The sequence below is a fragment of the Anomaloglossus baeobatrachus genome, chromosome 9 (assembly GCF_048569485.1).
Source record: "Anomaloglossus baeobatrachus isolate aAnoBae1 chromosome 9, aAnoBae1.hap1, whole genome shotgun sequence".
In the NCBI taxonomy this organism is placed as follows: Eukaryota; Metazoa; Chordata; class Amphibia; order Anura; family Aromobatidae; genus Anomaloglossus; species Anomaloglossus baeobatrachus.
This window is the reverse complement of record NC_134361.1, coordinates 225,946,399-225,969,541: the sequence shown is the minus strand read 5'-3', so window position 1 is coordinate 225,969,541 and position 23,143 is coordinate 225,946,399. Positions and strand designations below refer to the sequence as shown.

Here is a 23,143-nt window from a genome sequence, read left to right as displayed (position 1 = left end):
GGGTTAGGGTGAGATGTGTAGGGTTAGGGTGAGATTTGTAGGGTTAGGGTGAGATGTGTAGGGTTAGGGTGAGATTTGTAGGGTTAGGGTGAGATGTGTAGGGCTAGGGTGAGATGTGTAGGGTTAGGGTGAGATGTGTAGGGTTAGGGTGAGATTTGTAGAGTTAGGGTGAGATGTGTAGGGTTAGGGTGAGATTTGTAGGGATAGGGTGAGATCTCTAAGGATAGGGTGAGATGTGTAGGGTTAGGGTGAGATGTGTAGGGCTAGGGTGAGATGTGTAAGGATAGGGTGAGATGTGTAGGGTTAGGGTGAGATGTGTAGGGCTAGGGTGAGATGTGTAGGGTTAGGGTGAGATGTGTAGGGTTAGGGTGAGATGTGTAGGGTTAGGGTGAGATGTGTAGGGCTAGGGTAAGATTTGTAGGGTTAGGGTGAGATGTGTAGGGTTAGGGTGAGATGTGTAGGGTTAGGGTGAGATTTGTAGGGATAGGGTGAGATCTCTAAGGATAGGGTGAGATGTGTAGGGTTAGGGTGAGATGTGTAGGGCTAGGGTGAGATGTGTAAGGATAGGGTGAGATGTGTAGGGTTAGGGTGAGATGTGTAGGGTTAGGGTGATATGTGTAGGGCTAGGGTGAGATGTGTAGGGTTAGGGTGAGATGTGTAGGGTTAGGGTGAGATGTGTAGGGTTAGGGTCAGATTTGTAGGGTTAGGGTGAGATTTGTAGGGTTAGGGTGAGATGTGTAGGGCTAGGGTGAGATGTGTAGGGTTAGGGTGAGATGTGTAGGGTTAGGGTAAGATTTGTAGGGATAGGGTGAGATCTCTAAGGATAGGGTGAGATGTGTAGGGTTAGGGTGAGATGTGTAGGGCTAGGGTGAGATGTGTAAGGATAGGGTGAGATGTGTAGGGTTAGGGTGAGATGTGTAGGGTTAGGGTGAGATGTGTAGGGCTAGGGTGAGATGTGTAGGGTTAGGGTGAGATGTGTAGGGTTAGGGTGAGATGTGTAGGGCTAGGGTGAGATGTGTAGGGTTAGGGTGAGATGTGTAGGGTTAGGGTGAGATTTGTAGGGTTAGGGTGAGATTTGTAGGGTTAGGGTGAGATTTCTAGGGATAGAATGAGATTTCTAGGGATAGGGTGAGATTTCTAGGGATGGAGTAATATTTCTAGGGATTGGGTAAGATTTCAAGGTTTAGGGTGAGATTTATAGGGATAGGGTGATATTTCTAGGGTTAGGGTGAGATTTCAAGGGATAGGGTGAGATTTCATGGGATAGGGTGAGATTTCAAGGGATAGGGTGAGATTTCAAGGGATAGGGTGAGATTTCTAGGGATAGAGTGAGATTTCAAGGGATAGGGTGAGATTTCAAGGTTTAGAGTGAGATAATGATTTCAAGGGATAGAATGAGATTTCTCGGGATCGAGTGAGATTTCTAGGGTTAGGGTGAGATTTCAAGGAATAGGGTGAGATTTCTAGGGTTAGGGTGAGATTTCAAGGGCTACGGTGAGATTTCAAGGGATAGGGTGAGATTTCTAGGGTTAGGGTGAGATTTCAAGGGATAGGGTGAAGTTTCAAGGGTTACGCTGAGATTTCTAGGATTAGGGTGATATTTCTAGAGCTACAATGAGATTTATAGGATTAGGGTGAGATATCCAACGTTTTAGTAAAATTTTTAGAGATAGGATGAGATTTCTATGGTTAGGGTGAGATTTCAAGGGATCGGGTGAGATTTCTAGGATTAGGGTGAGATTTCTAGGGTTAGGGTGAGATTTGTAGGGTTAGGATGAGCTTGGTAGGGTTAGGGTGAGATTTCTAGGGATAGATTTCTAGGGTTAGGGTGAGATTTTTAGCGTTAGGGTGAGATTTCTAGGGATAGGGTGATATTTCAAGGTTTACGGTGAGATTTCAAGGGATACGGTGAGATTTCAAGGGATAGAATGAGATTTCTAGGGATAGGGTGAGATTTCTAGGGATAGAGTAAGATATTTACGGATAGGGTGAGATTTCAAGGGATAGAATGACATTTCTAGGGTTAAGGTGTGTTTTCAATGTTTAGGGTGAAATGTCAAGGGATAGAATAAGATTTCTAGGGATAGGGTGAGATTTCAAGGTTTAGGGTGAGATAATGATTTCAACGGATAGAATGAGATTTCTAGGGATAGGGTGAGATTTCAAGGGATAAGGTGAGATTAGGGTGAGATTTCAAAGGATAGGGTGAGATTTCCAATTTAAGATTTTATTAAATTTCAAAGGAATTACAAAATTAAAACATACATCCATGCTGTACCAAATGATACAGATCAGAAATCCCAAGTCAATGCAATACCATGCCTTCGCAGGCTTCGTGATATTCTATGGATAGTAGAAATAATACCCGGGTAAACATTTAAAACCTTAGATGATAATGTAACAAGAAGAAGAGATTAAGTTGAGTGATAGTCATAGAATCCAAAGAAGGAGAGGTATTTCAGAGAAAAGAGGGGAGAGATAGAAAGTAGGGAGAGGCGACCGGGGCTGATGCCTTGTCTATTGAGCTAAAATTTGTCGGGAGGATGGTGTGTACTGTCTAAAAGAGAAAAGGCCAGGGTGCCCCCAATCCGGAGATTAAATTAGTTCAAGAAATTTCTCACTGGACAGGAAAGACTCCCACTGGAACCACTTAGTGGCTGTCTCCACTGTTTGCCCTCGTGATTGGGCCATCACCCTCTCCATGCGATGTATCACATTCACCTCTGTTACCCACTCGTCCAATGTCGGGGGGGGTAGAGTCTTTCCATCGCCGTGGAACCACTGTCTTGGCGGCCTGAAGAAGGTGACCCAAAATGGATTTTTTAAAAACCTTTTCCGGTACGTTAAAGATATACAGTAAAGCTGCCTCCGGGCGGCTGGGTACTACGATCCCTGTAACCTCTTTTATGGCTACCAGTACTTTGTTCCAAAAGACCGACAGGCCCGGGCAGTGCCACCAGATGTGAGACATGGTACCTCCTGAGGCCCCGCAACGCCAGCACGTGTCCGGTATTTCGGGGCACCACGCATGAAGAGACGCCAGAACCCTGTACCACCTGGAAAGTATTTTATAGCTGGTTTCTTGCATCCTAGTGGCAACTACCGACCTGTGGGTCAAGCGGAAACAACGCTCCCATAGATTCCTGGGGATCGTTTGGTTGAGTTCCAACTCCCAAGTTCTACAAAAGCGAGGAAGCGACCCCTCTGCTGCACTAGTCATAAGCTTATACACCCTTGATATTGCATGACGCGTGTCGGAAGGCCCAGTGCAAAGGTTTTCAAAAGGAGTTTGGGGTGGAGAATGAGCCCTGGTAGTGTCCTGAGAGGCTAGGAAATGCTTGAGTTGAGCATACTCAAAGTTAAATCGCATTTTGAAATTCCGGCCCTCTACTATCTCCAGGAGTGGGATGAGAGACCCGCCCGGAGCCACCCGGTTTAATCTTAAAGGAGTCAGTTTCGTGCTTCCCAGAAAATTATTAGATGACGCTCCCGGTAAAAACTCCGGGTTATCGGTTAGTGGCATAAGGGGCCCTCCAGGCTGAATCATGAGATTGCGTGATGTCACAGAGTGGACCGTTTTCAATGTTTGTTTAGTACTATAAGACATCTCAATCTTATGTCTGGTGAGGAGCGGCCAGGTCCAGGGCAGGGTCGGTAATGATAAGGGGCACATATCCTGTGCCATACAGACCCAAAGCTTAGAACCAGTATTATGTAGAAGGTCCAGGATCCTGGCATAAGCGGCTGCTAAGTAGTACCGCCTACAGTCAGGTAGTCCTGTCCCTCCCGCATTCTTGGTCCTAGTTAGGACGCTACTCCCTATACGGGCACGCCTTCCGGACCAAACAAATTGATTGAATATGCGCTGCATCTTGGCCCAATAGGATGCTGGAACATACACCGGAACTGTCTGTATCAAGTACAGCAATCTCGGCAGCGCCGTCATCCTGAGTGCGCTGATCCTGCCGAACCATGAAAGAGTGCCTCTGTGCCACCGGGCACTCGAGCCGTGACAGGAAACTTTGGTAGTTTAATTGAAAGAGCTTGGACAAGTCAGATGGGATCTTGATGCCCAAATACCCAATATTACCGTGGGGTGGCCATCTAAAGGGAAAGTTTGGTTTTATAACATTCACAGTTGTTTGGGGTAGAGAAATATTTAAGGCTTCTGATTTATCAAAATTGATTTTAAAATTGGACCATTTGCTAAAGCGGTTCAGCTCCACCATTAAGGATGGGAGAGAGGTGATGGGGTTACATAGATAAATAAGGAGATCATCAGCAAAAGCAGCACATTTATGCTCCCGGTTGGCGATTTTAATTCCCTTTATGTCCGGGTTGGCCCGGATGGCCGACAACAAGTGTTCCATGACTAAGACATACAATAAAGGTGACAAGGGACATCCCTGCCGGGTCCCGTTTCGAATGGAGAAGGGTTTCGATAGAGTGCCATTGATCTTAAGGTGAGCAGTCGGGGCATGGTATAAAGCCATAATTTTGGATGAGAAAACCGGTCCCAAACCCATGTGGTCCAAGGTCTGTGCAATTGACTGCCAGGAGACTCTATCGAAAGCCTTCTCAGCGTCCAAGGATAGCAACATCATCGGCAGTTGTTTAGTATGTGCGTGTTGAATTAAATCCAAGGTTTTTATGGTGTTGTCCCTTGCCTCTCTACCTGGAACAAACCCAACCTGGTCCAAATGGATCAGGTCAGGAAGCAAAGGACCAAGTCTATTTGCCAAAAGCTTGGCATAAATTTTTAAATCTACATTAAGAAGTGATATTGGTCTAAAACTACCACACACCGTGGGGTCCTTTCCAGCCTTACTGAGTAATGAGATGTGTGCTGCGGTGGAATGGGGTGGGAAGGGGACAGAGTCCGAAATCGAGTTAAAGGAAAGGAGCATTAGGGGTGCTAATTGTTCCGAAAAGGATTTATAAAATTTGGCGGGGAATCCTTCGGGGCCAGGGCTCTTGTTTCCAGGCGTGTCGCGAATCACTGCCAGCAGGTCCTCCAGTATAAATGGACTTTCCAAGTTGTCAATTATAGAGCTATCGAGACGTCCAAAAGCGATAAAAGACTGTGGAGGAAAGAAGCGCAATAGGGTCTTACCCAAATAACAATGGGAGAGAAAAGTAGGGAGATACTACTCACCTATAGGGGTTGTGACAGTCACAACTCCTATAACAGCATGTGTGTGAATAATCCAGAGTCACAGCAGCGGTCCCTCGGTTTTTGGCAGATAACAGAGAGTAATAGATTGAGGGTTTCCAAGCCGCGCCAATGACGATCAAGTTAAGCCATTAGATTAATGTTCCTTTATTCCAATTACAGGTCTACGCGTTTCGGAAGGCACCCCTTCCTTCTTCAGGACCAGATAGCAAGAAAAACATCAAATCTGCTGTCCAGAAAGTCCTTACAGCACTATATACCCCACTGATGACGTCATGATCCACCCACTTTCAGAAAAAATCGGCGGGAATCAACGCATTTACAAATACAATGACGTGGCAACTTCACTATACACAATTTCATAAATAAATCACTTAAAACCATTTCTTCCCTTTTTAGGAACAATGGAAGCCCAAATAAACATAAAAGATAATAAAAACTTGTGATAATATGAAAAAAAGCAATGTGCGTGTGAAGACTCTATTTTTATCTCTGTCATATAAATGTATGTAAAAAAACTATATGTGTAGAGTGAATATCTGTGAAATCACCCAACAAAGCCTAGAACACCATATTATTATGTGCTACCTAGGACAGGGTTGTGGAAGTGTACTCCCTTGCTATAGTCGGAGCCACAGAGAAGCTGTTATTGGTCGTGAAGGAAAAAAGTAGACTGATAAATTGTGATTATTGGTGCATTGTTGGGTGATTTCACAGATATTCACTCTACACATATAGTTTTTTTACATACATTTATATGACAGAGATAAAAAAAGAGTCTTCACACGCACATTGCTTTTTTTCATATTATCACAAGTTTTTATTATCTTTTATGTTTATTTGGGCTTCCATTGTTCCTAAAAAGGGAAGAAATGGTTTTAAGTGATTTATTTATGAAATTGTGTATAGTGAAGTTGCCACGTCATTGTATTTGTAAATGCGTTGATTCCCGCCGATTTTTTCTGAAAGTGGGTGGATCATGACGTCATCAGTGGGGTATATAGTGCTGTAAGGACTTTCTGGACAGCAGATTTGATGTTTTTCTTGCTATCTGGTCCTGAAGAAGGAAGGGGTGCCTTCCGAAACGCGTAGACCTGTAATTGGAATAAAGGAACATTAATCTAATGGCTTAACTTGATCGTCATTGGCGCGGCTTGGAAACCCTCAATCTATTACTCTCTGTTATGAGACGTCCAAAAGGTGAGGGCATTAAAGGGCCCTCATCACTCGACCTGGGGGGCTCGACCGGTAAATTATATAACTTGGAATAATAGTCGTGGAAAGTATTCGAGATTTCTGGGGTGGCATAGAGTATTTCGTCGCGTGGGTTCTTGATGCAAGGTATGAGGGTATGAGCTCTTTCTTCTCTCAGCGCATTGGCCAACAATCTGCCGGGTTTGTCCCCAAACTCGTAAAACCTCCCCCTTCCCACCTGTATTAGACGCTGATATGAGGAATCAAGCAGTTTTTTAACCTGGAACCTAGCTTGTAAAAGGGCTTGTAGATTTGTGGCCGATAAGGCTCGCTTGTGGATGAGCTCCAGTTCAGAGACCTTCTGGAGAGCTTTTACTATGCTTTGGGCCTTTTCTTTCTTGATTCGGGACCCGTGTTTAATAAAAATACCTCGTAGGACACATTTCAATGCTTCCCACTTATATGTGGGGGCTGTGTCATCTACTGAGTGGTCCTCCATGAACCTAGTAATAGAGGTCTGAATATCAGTAACACAAAGCTCATCCAGTAGCAACGACTCATTCAGCCGCCACGACCCTTTAGGAGCCGAAAGAGAGGGGATCTCTATTGTGCAATACACCGGCGCGTGGTCTGACCACAATATATTATCCATTCCCGTATGTTGGATCCATGGGAGAGCGCTATGTTGAATTAGTATGTAGTCAAGACGACTATAAGAGTCCTGAGTGTGTGAATAAAAACTATAGTCTCTGTCCGAGGGATGCTGTATTCTCCAGGTATCAAACAATTGAATGCGCAGTAGAGCTTTTTTGATCCGTTTAATGGTGGTGTATGCAATGCTAGATTTCCCTTTGGAATTATCTAATGTGGGGTCGAGGGTGACATTTAGGTCGCCACATAAAATCACCGTGCCCTGTAGCAAGGGGATCGCGACGTCAATCAGACGGGAAACAAAGCTGTCCTGTTTTTGATTTGGGGCGTAAGCATTAATTATTGTGAAAATGTGGGTTCCCACCCTCAGTGAGAGTATAATATATCTTCCAAGACTATCTGTCGTGCACTTTAAGATTTGATGTGGGAGGGATTTATGGATGGCGATTGCCACACCTTTAGAACGGGAGTCTGGGTTGTCTGAGGATACCCATGTCTGGTAATATTTATTTTTAAGAATAGGGGCATGTCCTTGTTTGAAGTGTGTCTCCTGGAGGCACGCTATTCTCACCGTCCGTTTATGAAGATGATACAGTATCTGTGTCCTTTTCTCCGGAACACTGAGGCCCCTGGCATTGAAAGAAGCAATGGTTAGGTCCGCCATCTATAAAAGAGTAGTACATTAGAGATATATAAGAGAGGGTATCGAACACTATCAGCCCGGCCGCCGAGAATAGAAAGAAGGGAAAGCTGGAGGCAAGTAGGATAAAGTGGGGATAAGAGGAAAAGAGTAACGAAAACAGGGAGAACATCAGGCAAAAGAAACCTTGCACAGTAAACTAAATCCGAACAATTGTTCCTGGGGAACATATCCGCCTGATCTAGGCAGGACAGAGGATCCCGACCTATTTGGGGAAAAAGGATGTCAGACATAGCCAAGCCGAGCTCCGTGCATGCAAGAAAAACATTAACGATAACCACAGGAACCGGCAACAATATCAAATATTCATGCAGTACGGGCGATGAATAGACTTAAAGGCAGCATACATTCCGCCACTGAGCACATCTATATCGGTCACCGGGGACGGCCCATCCCCCGACCCCGCCTTTCTCTCGGGGGCAGCCCCCTGCCGGACACAGGAGGTGTGGACCGTCCAGAAGAGGCCGGCCGTCCCCTAGGTACCCACTGCTGGAGTAGGGTAGTCGGCCAGGTTGCAATAGGGATTGTAGGTAGATTCAGGTTCTTAGTAAAAGCCGGGAGGTCTTCTGGGGATCGCAAGACCATCCAACGGGAGTCCTTCCGCACCGACAGGGAGAATGGAAATCCCCATCGAAACGGTAGACCCCTCTCCTTCAGGGCATCAAGAAGGGGCTTAAGGGTCGCACGTTGGGCCAGGGTGTGGCGTGAGAGATCCGGCATTATGCGTATGGTAGAGCCATTAAACGACAAGTTTTGTTTCCCCCTAGCTGCTTGTAGGATGGCCTCTTTTACAGCGAAAAAATGCACTCTGCACACGATATCCCTCGGGCGGGGGTCATCTGGATCCGGGGGACGTAGGGCTCTATGGGCTCTATCGAGCTCGACGGGAGCCCCTGGTGGCCTCTTTAGCAGATTGTTAAAGATAGAACGGAGAGCAGTAGGTATATCAGGAGCGGCAATAGATTCCGGGATACCTCTAATACGTAAATTGTTCCGTCTGTTTCTATTCTCTAAGTCGTCTACATGTTGTTGAAGGGCAAATAGTTGCTTGGATTGGTTTTCTACAGTCTCTTGAATAGATTGGATAGACGTCTGAGAATTTGATTGTTGCTCTGTCAGGGTGTCGACCCTGTGAGTAAGTGAGGAAAGATCTTGTCGTAGTTGGATAAACTCTTGTTTACATTCCGCCACCACTTGATTAGCCAGTGCTGCAATGTCGTTCTTGGTGGGGATCGCTTGCAACAGTGACCGTAGGTCTGCCAGGGAGGCCGGGCGGTCCTCGCCCATCGAGGTGGCAGCGCAAGACGTATTGGGGTATGTATAGAAAGAGTCCTGTATAGCTGGACCGTATATTAGTGTTTGCGTTTGCGTGCTTTGGGGGTTTTTCATATCGTCCCATATTAGTGGCATGGATGTATGGCGCATTGGGGGTGTTCCCAATGCCCTGGGCCCTCCATCCCTGGGAATCAAAATGCCCTTTTCTCTGTCCGAGACTGTCGGGCTCTCAGCCCAGGAAGATCCAGTGGACCATCGATCTGGAGAGGGAGGGGTTGCTTCCCTCTGAGGTGTCCCCCAGGATTCGTTGGCAGCTACCCAGGATTCAGGTGGCTCCCCTGCATTTCCAACTTCCCCTGCAGGTCTTAACCCCTGGTGCATACGCCTGGCTGGTTACTTTACCTCCCTCTCTGGCAGGAGTCCCGCTCCCCAGGCCCTCCCGCGGTCCCCGTACCTGGGTCCTTTCTCCCAGCAGTCCTTCTGGGCATATCGCTGCTCCCTCCTTTCCTCTGGCTGCCGGGCCAGTGTATGTAGACAGGGGCAGCAGTGCCTGCAGCGCGGCTTCCCTGTGCAGCGCCTGCTTCTCCCGTGCCCGGGCCTGCCACGGTGAAGCATCTTCTGGGCCCGAGCACACGTGCACGTCATGCACGCACGCCGCATTACTCTCCGCTCCCCTGATGCCGGCCGCCGGTGAGTCATCCGGATTACCCGGCTCCAGCAGAGATGTCGCGGGGCGTGAGGTAGGTAGGACGCCTGCTGCGGTCGGCCCATCTTCCCTTCCCGGTCTGCTGGATGGCGTCTCCATGGCGCGGCCGCCATCTTGGAATGGCGCCGCAGATGCTGCCGCTTCCTCCACCGCAGGGGGTCCACTGATTCCCGCCGTCCCCGGGTGTTCTTTGGAGGGTCCATCCTTGTCATGTAGGGACCCTGCCGCCTCACCTCTTCTCTGGGTCTTCGGGCCCATCGCCCCAGCGGACACCGGTGCAGGGGCCCCTTCAGGCTGTAGTTCTCTCCCAGGCTGAGAGGCAGTCCCAGGCTCCCGGGAACGGGTGAGGTACACCCCGATTGTGCCCTGAGATGCAGGAAGTTGCCCTGAGGTGTTGGGCTTGTTTTTCTTGGTGGATTTGCCCATTATATATATAGTAAACCGGCCCTTTGGATGGATATTTAGAGGAGCTCTAACAAGCAGCTTCCTCACTCGGCCATGTCCAGCTCCGCCCCCCATAGGGTGAGATTTCAAGGGATATGGTGAGATTTCTAGGATTAGGGTGAGATTTCAAGGGATAGGATGAGATTTCTAGGATTAGGGTGAGATTTCAAGGGATATGGTGAGATTTCAAGGGATAGGATGAGATTTCTAGGGTTAGGGTGAGATTTCAAGGGATACGGTGAAATTTCAGGGGTTAGGCTGAGATTTCTAGGATTAAGGTGCTATTTCTAGAGCTCCAATGAGATTATAGGATTAGGGTTAAATATCCAGTACTTTGGTGAGATTTCTAAAATGAGATTTTTGGTAATATTTGGGGAGATTTCTAGGGTTAGGGTGAGATTTCTAATGTTAGGGTGAGATATCAAGGGTCAGGATGAGAACTCTAGTGTTACGATGAGATTACTAGGGTTAAGGTGAGATTTCTAGGATTAGAATAAGATTTATAGGGTCATTGAGAGATTTTTAGTTTTAGGGTGAGATTTCTAGGGTTAGGGTTATAGTACGGTTTCTAACTGCAGCCCTAACAGTGCCTTGGTGCATTTTTTTGGAACTGTTCCTTCTTTTCCAGGTGATGCCCCTTCTTACTTATTCTATGCCCACTCTATGCCCCATTTCCCACTCTCTGAGTTGGCTCCATGTAATGAAGAAGCAGCACTTCACTTCAGGTCTCCAGATTTCGATGGAGCCAGGGATTAAGGACAACTCACAAGTAAACCATGACTATCTTCCAAGCTCCACTTGGCTTGTAAGGGGCCATAAAGGTTTCGAAAACAAGAGTACTTAAGCCTTAAGTACTCTTGTTTTCTCAACTGTTATGGCCCCTTACAAGCCAAGTGCCTTAAGGGGTCTTAAGGGGTCTTCCATGATTCTATCACTCATGGGCCCACATACGCCTAGATCCAGCAACTTTTGTAGGTAGCCATTCTGATATCAAGCAATACTGGGCTTCCTTGTAGTAACGAGCCTTCCATATTTTCACGTGACGCCTAGCGCTTGTTAAGCTGCATTTTCAGAAATTGCTCCTCACCGACCGATTCTTCTCATCCATCACCCGGGGTCAAGTACAACAAATTCTCACAGAAAAGAAAACCTGAAAAGATCACTCACATCTATGGTTAAAAAAAGGAACTAAAAGATAAAAATAAGGCCATAAAAAACGGCTCAGAATACCGCTCCATCACACTGATTTCTATTTTGGAAAAAGGAGACTTAAAAAAATGAAAAAAATCCATATAAAAATGTATTAAAACAACTATGTCCTATAGTCAGAGGCTGGACAAAAACATCACGGCATCACACTTGTCCTGGGATGACCACACTTGTCCTGGGATGACCACACTTGTCCTGAGATGACCACACTTGACCTGGGATGACCACACTTGTTCTGGTCTGACCACACTTGTTCTGGTCTGACCACACTTGTTCTGGTCTGACCACACTTGTCCTGGGATGACCACACTTGTTCTGGTCTGACCACACTTGTTCTGGTCTGACCACACTTGTTCTGGTCTGACCACACTTGTCCTGGGATGACCACACTTGTTCTGGTCTGACCACACTTGTCCTGGGTTGACCACACTTGTCCTGGGTTGACCACACTTGTCCTGGGTTGACCACACTTGTCCTGGGTTGACCACACTTGTCCTGGGATAACCACACTTGTTCTGAGATGACCACACTTGACCTGGGATGACTACACTTGACCTGGGATGACCACACTTGACCTGGGATGACCACACTTGTTCTGGTCTGACCACACTTGTTCTGGTCTGACCACACTTGTTCTGGTCTGACCACACTTGTTCTGGTCTGACCACACTTGTCCTGGGTTGACCACACTTGTCCTGGGTTGACCACACTTGTCCTGGGATGACCACACTTGTCCTGAGATGACCACACTTGTCCCGAGATGACCACACTTATCCCGAGATGACCACACTTGTACTGAGATGACCACACTTGTCCTGGAATGACCACACTTGTCCTAGGATGGCCACACTTGTCCTGGAATGACCACACTTGTCCTAGGATGACCACACTTGTCCTGGATTGACCACACATGTCCTGGGATGACCACAGTTGTGCTGGGATGACCACACTTGTCTTGGGTTTACCACACTTGTCTTGGGTTGACCACACTTATCCCAAGATGACTATACTTGTCCCTGGTTGACCACACTTGTCCTGGGATGACCACACTTGTCCTGGTTGACTATACTTGTCCCGGGTTGACCACACTTGTCTTGGGTTGACCACACTTGTGTTGGGTTGACTACACTTGTACTGGGATGACTACACTTGTCCAGGGATGACCATACTTGTCCTGGGATGACCACACTTGTTCTGGGATGACCACACTTGTCCTGGGTTGGCCACACTTGTCCTGGGATGACCCCACTTGCCTGGGTTGACCACACTTGCCTGGGTTGACCACACTTATCCCAAGAGGACTATACTTGTCCCTGGTTGACCACACTTGTCCTGGGATGACCACACTTATCCTGGTTGACCATACTTGTCCCGGGTTGACCACACTTGTCTTGGGTTGACCACACTTGTGTTGGGTTGACTACACTTGTACTGGGATGACCATACTTGTCCTGGGATGACCATACTTGTCCTGGGATGACCACACTTGCCCTGGGATGACCACACTTGTCCTGGGTTGACTCCACTTGTTCTGGGATGACCCCACTTGCCTGGGTTGACCACACTTGTCCTGGGATAACTACACTTGTCCCGGGATGACTACACTTGTCCCAGACTTGTCCTGGGATGACTACAGTTGTCCTGGGTTGACCACACTTGTCTTGGGTTGACCACACTTGTCCTGGTTGACCACACTTGCCCTGGTTGACCACACTTGCCCTGGTTGACCACACTTGTCCTGGGTTGACTCCACTTGTCCTGGGATGACCCCACTTGCCTGGGATAACCACATGTGTCCTGGGATGACCACACTTGCCCTGGGATGACCACACTTGTCCTGGCTTGACTCCACTTGTCCTGGAATGACCCCACTTGCCTGGGTTGACCACACTTGTCCTGGGATGACCACACGTGTCCTGAGATGACCACACTTGTCCTCCAGAGGTGGTCTTCTCTTCCCATAGACAGTGGCCGTTATGGAACTGAACATCACCAAAGGACATCTGGCCTGGATAGTGGGGTGGTCTTCTCATAGAGGTGGTCTTGTGCAGTGGCTTCACTACATTATTACCTTTTAGCGCATAGAATTTTACATGGTTTTAGATGCATACAAAATGCAACGTTTCCATAGCTATGCCGATATGCAATGACATGCAGCTTCCATCTCGTATCCTGAATGTCAGGAATAATTAACAGGGCAGCCATATATCACTGTCACTAATTTTCCCTTTTTATTACTGAATGTAATTATTTTCCGTTGGTCTCCGGCTCGCCTTGCTCTGCATAAGCAAAAGGGTACGAGAGATTTAAGGCTAATTACTTACATCCAGAGACCTGCTTCTTTTCACTTAGAAGACTTTATCCTCCTCCTGATCCTCTGCTTGGTTCCTAATGAGTTCCCATGCACGGAGTATGGACACAAGTCACGTAGAGAAGGGTTGAACATTTATTTTATGGTTTATTATGGGTTTTTTTGCTATTTTTGACTGAAAAACCAGCACGGGGGCAGAAGCTCAAAAACTAAGCAAGAAGATCCCATCATGGAGAGAAGATATACCAAGCTTATATATGTCACGTTTTTCCCTCTGATCCATCGAGAGGGCAAAAAAGTTAAGAAATTCTTCAAATCAAAGGCAAATAACTCTTAAAGGGGCTTGTCACTTGCCATAAATACGTAATGTTTCTTACCTGGTGTGAATGGCGCTGTTCTCCTGAATCCGGCGATGTTTTTCTTTTTTTCCTGCGCCTCTCCGTTCCTGAGATATGGCCTCCTTTTCCCTGAAGTCGTTTGTAGCAAATTGGGCGTGACGCTCTTCTCTGAGCACCACGCCCATTTGGATAACAAGACAAGATTTATATATATAGGGAAAAAGGGGCTGTATCTCGGGAATGGAGAGGCGCAGGAACAAAAGAAAAACATCGCCGGATTCAGGAGGACGACGGGATTTACATTACGTACATAAAGGGACATATTTATGACTAATGACAAGTACTTATTGACCAGAATAAAAAGTTTATTAGTATTCATGCTTATTAGTCATTTACTAGTCATGTCAGGCGCTGGACAATATGGGTGACAAACAAAATAGTCACCATTACAACTGCCACAGAGGTATCAGGTACGTTTTCTCCAGGAATCCCCAATGATCACACCTGCCATTAAAGCGCCACTCAAGCGTTGTGGATTTTTTTCAGAGCTGGAGTGGCGCTTTAAATGTAAGCCCCCACTTTTTGGTGAAGTCACCTCTTACTGATGCCGCGCCGGTCCTGCCACACCATCTTGTGCCCGTAACTTCTGACTGTCCGGAAATCAGAAATTACGTCACAAGCTCCCAATGTAACTCTATGTGAGCCAGAACGAGGCTCACATAGACTTGTATTGATTTGTAAATGAAACACCGGAGCTGCTAGCACACTGACTGGAGACCTGCTGGAAAAAAATGAAGTATCAGATAGGGGATGTAGAGTTAAAGCACCACTCCAGCAGTATAATTAGAAAAACTATGGAGGGGTGCTTAGATTTTCCCTATAGGGGAAATGTAGTAGTACATGCTTACCAGTGAAAGGGCGGGATGGGTCTACCAGAGCGGAAGCCTCTCTTTGTGGCTCTCTGTCACTAAGGGCTCATTCTGACCACCATATATTTGTACCATGTACAGGGACCATGCTGTCATTGTGCGCTGCGGACCCATTACATAATAATATACCCTCTTAAAGGGAATGTCTGTTAAAAAAAAGGAAAACTATATTAGCCACAATAAAGAGGGTTTTCTTCCTCTCCTTGTCTGGAAGACCCCCAAATCCTTAATTACACAATCTATATGTAATCCCCCGTTTCTCCTCTGGGGGCGCTGTAGGGAAAATGAACACTTGGCTCTATCACAGATTACATCTGAGCATTGGGGACCACGTGGACCCTTCTAATAACAAGGACGACTTCCTGAAGACCCCCATGACTTCACATGTTCATTGTATTAGAGGGGGTAAAAAGGGATTCCGAGAGGGCACACCGGATACCAAGATGGCCGATAGTTGTGATATAATTGCCATTAGTTTGTCTGTGATCTGAAATTTGCAGGGAAGACACATAATAATGTCCTAATAATGTCATAATAAAAATGACTGACTAATATTCTCTTCCATTCTGAATAAAAAAAAAAATATACCCTACTATAATATGTAATACTACAGCTATACGATTTTTATTGTATTTTTTATTCTTGTTTACTTGTATGATTGAATTTCTTTTAGGGAAGACTATACTATATTTTTTTATATATAATATTACATTGTTATGGTCCCTAAATAATGTTTTCATTATTTAACACCCGATGAAAAAATGAAATAAATTATTATTATTATTATTAATAATAATAATAAAAGTAATGCAATTAATAATAATTAAAAATAATACTAAAATGTGTATGTATATATATATACATATATATATATATATATATATATATATATATCCTAATTAAATTGTGACATTATTTAATTCCAAAAGAAAAAAATAATAACAATATAAATAATAAAACTAATAATAACAAAAAATAAAATTAATAATAAATAATGATTACTAATAAAACATATGAATAAAATGTACATTTTTATATATATATATATATTTTTTTTTATATATAGAGAGAGAGAAAGAGATATATTTATAATTATACATTTTATTTTTATTATTAATAATCATTATTTATTTCTCAAAGAAAAAAATAATAACATAAATAATGAAACTAATAATAATAAAAATAAAATTAATAATAATGATTACTAATAAAACATATGAATAAAATGTATATTTAAAAATATATATTTTTATATATATATATATATATATATATATATATATATAATATATAGAGAGATAGATATTTATAATTATACATTTTATTTTTATTATTAATAATCATTATTTATTTCTCAAAAAAATAATAATAATAATATAAATAATAAAATTAATATTAATAAAATTAATAATAAATTACTTATAAATATACATTTTATTTGTATTATTAATTCCCAAAGGGAGAAAAATATTAATTATAATAATACAACAATAATAAAATTAATAATCATCAATAATAATAATAAATAAAAATACTAAAGTGTACCCTAATTAAATGGTGACATTATTTAATTCCCAAAGAAAAAAATAATAACAACAACATAAATAATAAAACTAATAATAACATTAATAATGATAATATATGATAAATAATAACAATAACAATAATAATAATACAAATAACATATATTTTTATATGTATATATATATATATATATATAAAAATAAATATTTTATATATATAATATATATATATATGTATATATATATATATATATATATATATATATATATATAAATAAATATTTTATATATATATATATATATTATATAATATAATATATATATATATATATGTATATATATAATATATATTATATATATAATATATATATATATATATATATATATATATATATATATATATATATATATATATACAAACCCTAATTAAATGGCGGCGTTTACCTATCAGGTCACCGAGTGAAAAGCGTAACCTTAATCCCCCACACCCTATCTTATTCCTGAAAGCAGAATAATTCATGGGGGGCGTAAATAATCTGAAGCGATGCATTTTATTGCAGTATGTGCTGACCTTTGCAGATATACATGATACCGCTGCTCGGTTACTATTTGAGATTTAATGGATTCGGAGCCAAGTAAGGAGAAGACGTAAGCGAGGGAATGAATGAAACGAGATCGTGTATAGTCAATATATTAAATAAAACATAAATATAGTACAAGATGAAAAGCAAAGAAAAACATTATATATATATATATATATATATATATATTCACACAAATCTATATAGGTGTATACATTAAAAAATCAAAATATATAAATTAATAATAATAATAATAATAATAATAAAAAAAACCATTTTATTATTTCTACATTCCCTAGTGCCAAAATGCTTGACTTAGTACCCAGAATTCTGCCAAAAATTACCACTAAACAGACCATTCATTCCCTGTAGAGCAGACCGGACCATTTAGTTGAAGCTCACAACAAGAGGTTTGAAGGACACTTCAATGCAATCCAAATACTAACAGCCCCAGTAACCTATAATTCTATGACGGGGTATAACATTGCACAATACACATTAAAAAAAACTAATAGGTATAAATATAAAATAATAAAAGTACTACTCATCATTAAATAATTGTATTTTTTTAATAATTAATATTTTTACTGATTTTGTTTTAAATTATTTGCATTGGTATTATTATTTTCATAGTTTTTTTAGTATTTAAAAAAATATCCTGGAAGAATCATCTTTTTTTTATATTATATATATTTTCTATCATCATTAGCATGGTATATTTATTATTACTATTTTTTTTATTATTATTATTATTATTAATTGTGATTTGAACAATATGTGTTTATTATTATTTAATATTAATTGGAATTATAATTATTATTTTTTATTTTATTAATTCAGAATTAGACTTAGACTTATTATATATTTATTATTATTTTATTATTATTAATAATAATAATAATATAGGAAATAGAAGTATCATTATAATTAATTTGGAGTTTATTATGATTATTATTCATAGAGCAGGGCATAAATGTAAGTCTATAGCTGACTATTATAGGGAAATACAGCGGATCCTTCATGAAAGGGTTAAACCCCGTCTCGTAATTATAGGAAGGCGCGCTCCGGTGACCTATCACCCCCTAATGTTTGAGAGATAATAATGAAGTTTTATTTTTCCCCTCCGGTGGGAATTTAACCAAGAGGAGGTCATCAAGGTGAAGTTCTATTAAGGAGGGTGGGTGGTAGGGAATTCATTCTGGAGGCAGAATCTGTATATTATCCATACATTATACCCAGCGCGCGGTCCATCAGGCTGACATAATAGGGGACTGCAACCACAAATTAAAGGGTCACGTTCTACAGGAGATATTCCAATTAAAGGCAACCACCACACAGTGAGCTCCTCACCTTTAAACAGTGGAAGACCCTTGGCTGTTAGGTGAGGTCCAGCATCCAGACCATGAGGCTGAATCTTGGCGCCCTTGGTCTCTTAGCAGGTAGACCTGACTGGACGAACGTCCTGAAGATGCCGAGAGTTGGAGCAAAGGACAGGCTCAGACTTGAGGAGCAGGGTCCATCCTGGTGTTGGGTGCATGGGACAAAATATGAAGTCTTCTTTACAAGGAGTGGTCTCCAGATCTCAGCAGATTGTTGGGTTGAGTGATGAGCTTCTTGGATCAGCTATGACAGGATCTGGGTGATTGGGTCATGTCTTCTTGGTTGTTGGATTTTGAGATGAAGTCTTTTATACAAGGTTCTATATTCAATTAAATAATGGTAGACATACACAAATCATAAGCTTTGACAAGTTCATGTCCGACTGGGGAGGAATGTTGAGTTTCCAACCTTTAGAGTTACTAGGGATAATGAACTAATACCCTACAAGTGGATGGTCATCTTGGTCTACCACTAAGCAGATAGTGAACTTGGTCTACCACTATGTATGTGGTCACCTTTGTCTACCACTACATAGATGGTCACCTTGGTCTACTACTATGTGGTCACCTTCGTTTACCATTACATGTATGCCTTAGTCTACCACTACGTGGATGGTTGCCTTGGACTAACACAATGTAGATGGTTGCTTTAATCTACTGCAAAGTTGATCGACTTGGTCTACTGTTACATGTATGGTTGCCTTGGGATGGTTGCCTTGGACTAACACAACATAGATGGTTGCCTTAATTACCTAAGAATATGATCGACTTGGTCTACCACTATGTAGATGGTTGCCTTTGTCTACCACTACATGTATGGTTGCCTTGATCTACCACTATATAGATCGTTGCCTTGGACTACTACAATGTGGATGGTTGCCGTAATCTAATACGTTGATGGTTGTCTTAGCCTACCACTACGTACATGGTTTCCTTGGTCTACCACTTTGTAGATGAATGACTTGCTCTATTACTATGTAGATGGTTGCCTTAGTCTACCACTACATGTATGGTTACCTTGGTCTACCACTATATGGATCGTTGCCTTGGACTACTACAATGTGGATGGTTGCCTTAATCTAATTCGTAGATGGTTGCCTTGGTCTACCACTACGTAGATGGTTGCCTTGGTCTACTACCACAGCGTACCACTATGTGTAAGTACTGAGAAGCTATAAGGATCTACTGGATCGATACCTGTTCTTCGGAATGGTCATATGGGTAAGGTCTTGAAGGTTCTGGTGTCTTCTAGAAATCTTGTAGTGATGCTTGTTTTCATTGAAGTTTTGGGGGTCCCATAAGGCTTGGAGGTCTTGCCTTGTCTACACTTGCCAGTCCACTTTGCTGGAGTGAAGTTCTAGGTTGATGACTTTTCTTCACCACTATTTTAGGGGCAGGTCTTCAGTGTGGAACTTGGGTTGTGGTCAACCTGCAAAATGATGTAAAGTCCTGGGATCCTGAGCTCTTTGCAACCAAAAATAGTCCTTGGGAGATCTTGTGTCCTCAGAGATGGAGTCTTGGGGTGATCTTCAGCTTTCAGGAAAGGGTTGAGGTGTGCAGCAAAGTGCCCTGCGTGCACTGATGTTCTGGAGTGATGCCCTGTCCTTCTAGTGATGTGTGGTCCTCACCAAAGTCTTGAGATGGTCTGAGGTCTTCAGAGGAGTGTTGTGGGGGCTCCCTGTGTATGGAGATACATTGGGGGTCCCTCTGTCAGTGGTCGGGGGTCTGTGCTGGCACTGATGCCTGCTCCGGGAAGCTGCCGCTCACTGACTGCCGCTGCCTCGCTCGCTGCTGAAAATGTTATTGTCGGGGCGCGCGCTCCTCCAGATCCGCGGGCGCGCGCAGCAGGAGAAAGGGCACGCGCAGGAGGGTACGCGCCTGAGCAGAGAGGAGACGAGCGGTGACGTGATGATATCTGGTGATTACGGGCAGCTGACGTCATAGGACACAGCTCAGGGCGAGTACAGGGCGAGCAGAGGCAAAGTCACCCCCAGAGCATCAGTGCAAGTGTGCAAATGAGAGCTCACCTGCTCCACAGTCCTATAATACAGGGACAGCAGAAGAAGGACCCCAAAACTCAACTGAAGTACACCCCCAAATGAGGAGGGGGGAGGGGTGACTGGGGTGGTAACCCCCCATTACCCCAGCATTTACCTACTGGAGAGACCACCCTGGGATGGACAGGCCTCAGCATCTAGGAATGATGTATATTATCATTAACTATGTCATACGCTCTGCTGGAGCTCATGGGCCCTATTATGGCCGGGGCCCATCTCCGTATATCAAGCCGCTGTGTCAGGGACCAACCTCAACTGACCGACACAGCAGGCAGGAGATGGCGGCCAGTCATTGTTGGGCGGAGATGGCGGCCAGTCATTGTGGGGTGGAGATGGCGGCCAGTCATTGTGGGGTGGAGATGATGGCCAGTCATTGTGGGGTGGAGATGGCGGCCAGTCATTGTGGGGTGGAGATGGCGGCCAGTCATTGTGGGGCGGAGATGGTAGCCAGTCATTGTGGGGCGGAGATGGCGGCCAGTCATTGTGGGGCGGAGATGGTAGCCAGTCATTGTGGGGCGGAGATGGCGGCCAGTCATTGTGGGGTGGAGATGGAGGCCAGTCATTGTGGGGTGGAGATGGCGGCCAGTCATTGTGGGGTGAAGATGGCGGCCAGTCATTGTGGGGTGGAGATGGCGGCCAGTCATTGTGGGGCGGAGATGGCGGCCAGTCATTGTGGGGCGGAGATGGTAGCCAGTCATTGTGGGGCGGAGATGGCGGCCAGTCATTGTGGGGCGGAGATGGTAGCCAGTCATTGTGGGGCGGAGATGGCGGCCAGTCATTGTGGGGTGGAGATGGCGGCCAGTCATTGTGGGGCGGAGATGGCGGCCAGTCATTGTGGGGTGGAGATGGCGGCCAGTCATTGTGGGGTGGAGATGGCAGCCAGTCATTGTGGGGTGGAGATGGAGGCCAGTCATTGTGGGGTGGAGATGGCGGCCAGTCATTGTGGGGTGGAGATGGCGGCCAGTCATTATGGGGTGGAGATGGCAGCCAGTCATTGTGGGGTGGAGATGGAGGCCAGTCATTGTGGGGTGGAGATGGCGGCCAGTCATTGTGGGGTGGAGATGGCGGCCAGTCATTATGGGGTGGAGATGGCGGCCAGTCATTGTGGGGTGGAGATGGCGGCCAGTCATTGTGGGGTGGAGATGATGGCCAGTCATTGTGGGGCGGAGATGGCGGCCAGTCATTGTGGGGTGGAGATGGCGGCCAGTCATTGTGGGGTGGAGATGGCAGCCAGTCATTGTGGGGTGGAGATGGCAGCCAGTCATTGTGGGGCGGAGATGGCAGCCAGTCATTGTGGGGTGGAGATGGCAGCCAGTCATTGTGGGGTGGAGATGGCGGCCAGTCATTGTGGGGCGGAGATGGCAGCCAGTCATTGTGGGGTGGAGATGGCAGCCAGTCATTGTGGGGTGGAGATGGCGGCCAGTCATTGTGGGGTGGAGATGGCGGCCAGTCATTGTGGGGTGGAGATGGCGGCCAGTCATTGTGGGGTGGAGATGGCGGCCAGTCATTGTGGGGTGGAGATGGCGGCCAGTCATTATGGGGTGGAGATGGCAGCCAGTCATTGTGGGGTGGAGATGGAGGCCAGTCATTGTGGGGTGGAGATGGCGGCCAGTCATTGTGGGGTGGAGATGGCGGCCAGTCATTGTGGGGTGGAGATGGCGGCCAGTCATTGTGGGGTGGAGATGGCGGCCAGTCATTGTGGGGTGGAGATGATGGCCAGTCATTGTGGGGCGGAGATGGCGGCCAGTCATTGTGGGGTGGAGATGGCGGCCAGTCATTGTGGGGTGGAGATGGCAGCCAGTCATTGTGGGGTGGAGATGGCAGCCAGTCATTGTGGGGCGGAGATGGCAGCCAGTCATTGTGGGGTGGAGATGGCAGCCAGTCATTGTGGGGTGGAGATGGCGGCCAGTCATTGTGGGGCGGAGATGGCAGCCAGTCATTGTGGGGTGGAGATGGCAGCCAGTCATTGTGGGGTGGAGATGGCGGCCAGTCATTGTGGGGTGGAGATGGCGGCCAGTCATTGTGAGGTGGAGATGGCGGCCAGTCATTGTGGGGCGGAGATGGCAGCCAGTCATTGTGGGGTGGAGATGGCAGCCAGTCATTGTGGGGTGGAGATGGCGGCCAGTCATTGTGGGGTGGAGATGGCGGCCAGTCATTGTGGGGTGGAGATGGCGGCCAGTCATTGTGGGGTGGAGATGGCGGCCAGTCATTGTGGGGTGGAGATGGCGGCCAGTCATTGTAGGGCGGAGATGGCGGCCAGTCATTGTGGGGCGGAGATGGCAGCCAGTCATTGTGGGGTGGAGATGGTGGCCAGTCATTGTGGGGTGGAGATGGCGGCCAGTCATTGTGGGGCGGAGATGGCGGCCAGTCATTGTGGGGTGGAGATGGCGGCCAGTCATTGTGGGGCGGAGATGGCGGCCAGTCATTGTGGGGCGGAGATGGCGGGCAGTCATTGTGGGGTGGAGATGGCAGCCAGTCATTGTGGGGCGGAGATGGCGACCAGTCATTGTGGGGTGGAGATGGCGGCCAGTCATTGTGGGGCGGAGATGGCAGCCAGTCATTGTGGGGTGGAGATGGAGGCCAGTCATTGTGGGGTGGAGATGGCGGCCAGTCATTGTGGGGCGGAGATGGCGGCCAGTCATTGTGGGGTGGAGATGGCGGCCAGTCATTGTG

The 23,143-nt window shown here is 45.2% G+C and overlaps 1 protein-coding gene across 2 annotated transcripts in view; it reads right to left on the bottom strand.

Annotated features, from left to right (window-relative positions):
- The window catches only part of FAM163B (family with sequence similarity 163 member B), a 97,953-nt gene extending 77,756 nt beyond the window's left edge, over nt 1-20,197 (bottom strand). The window contains exons 1-2 of one of the 2 annotated variants that reach the window (XM_075324668.1): nt 19,611-20,197; nt 18,385-18,733 (exon numbers count right to left, since the gene is read on the bottom strand). The gene's annotated coding sequence lies outside the window, so the exon portion shown is untranslated. Of the gene's footprint in view, nt 1-18,384 lie in introns of both variants that reach the window. The other variant, XM_075324667.1, reaches the window with a different exon arrangement.
- Between the last annotated feature and the right edge of the window lie 2,946 nt (nt 20,198-23,143).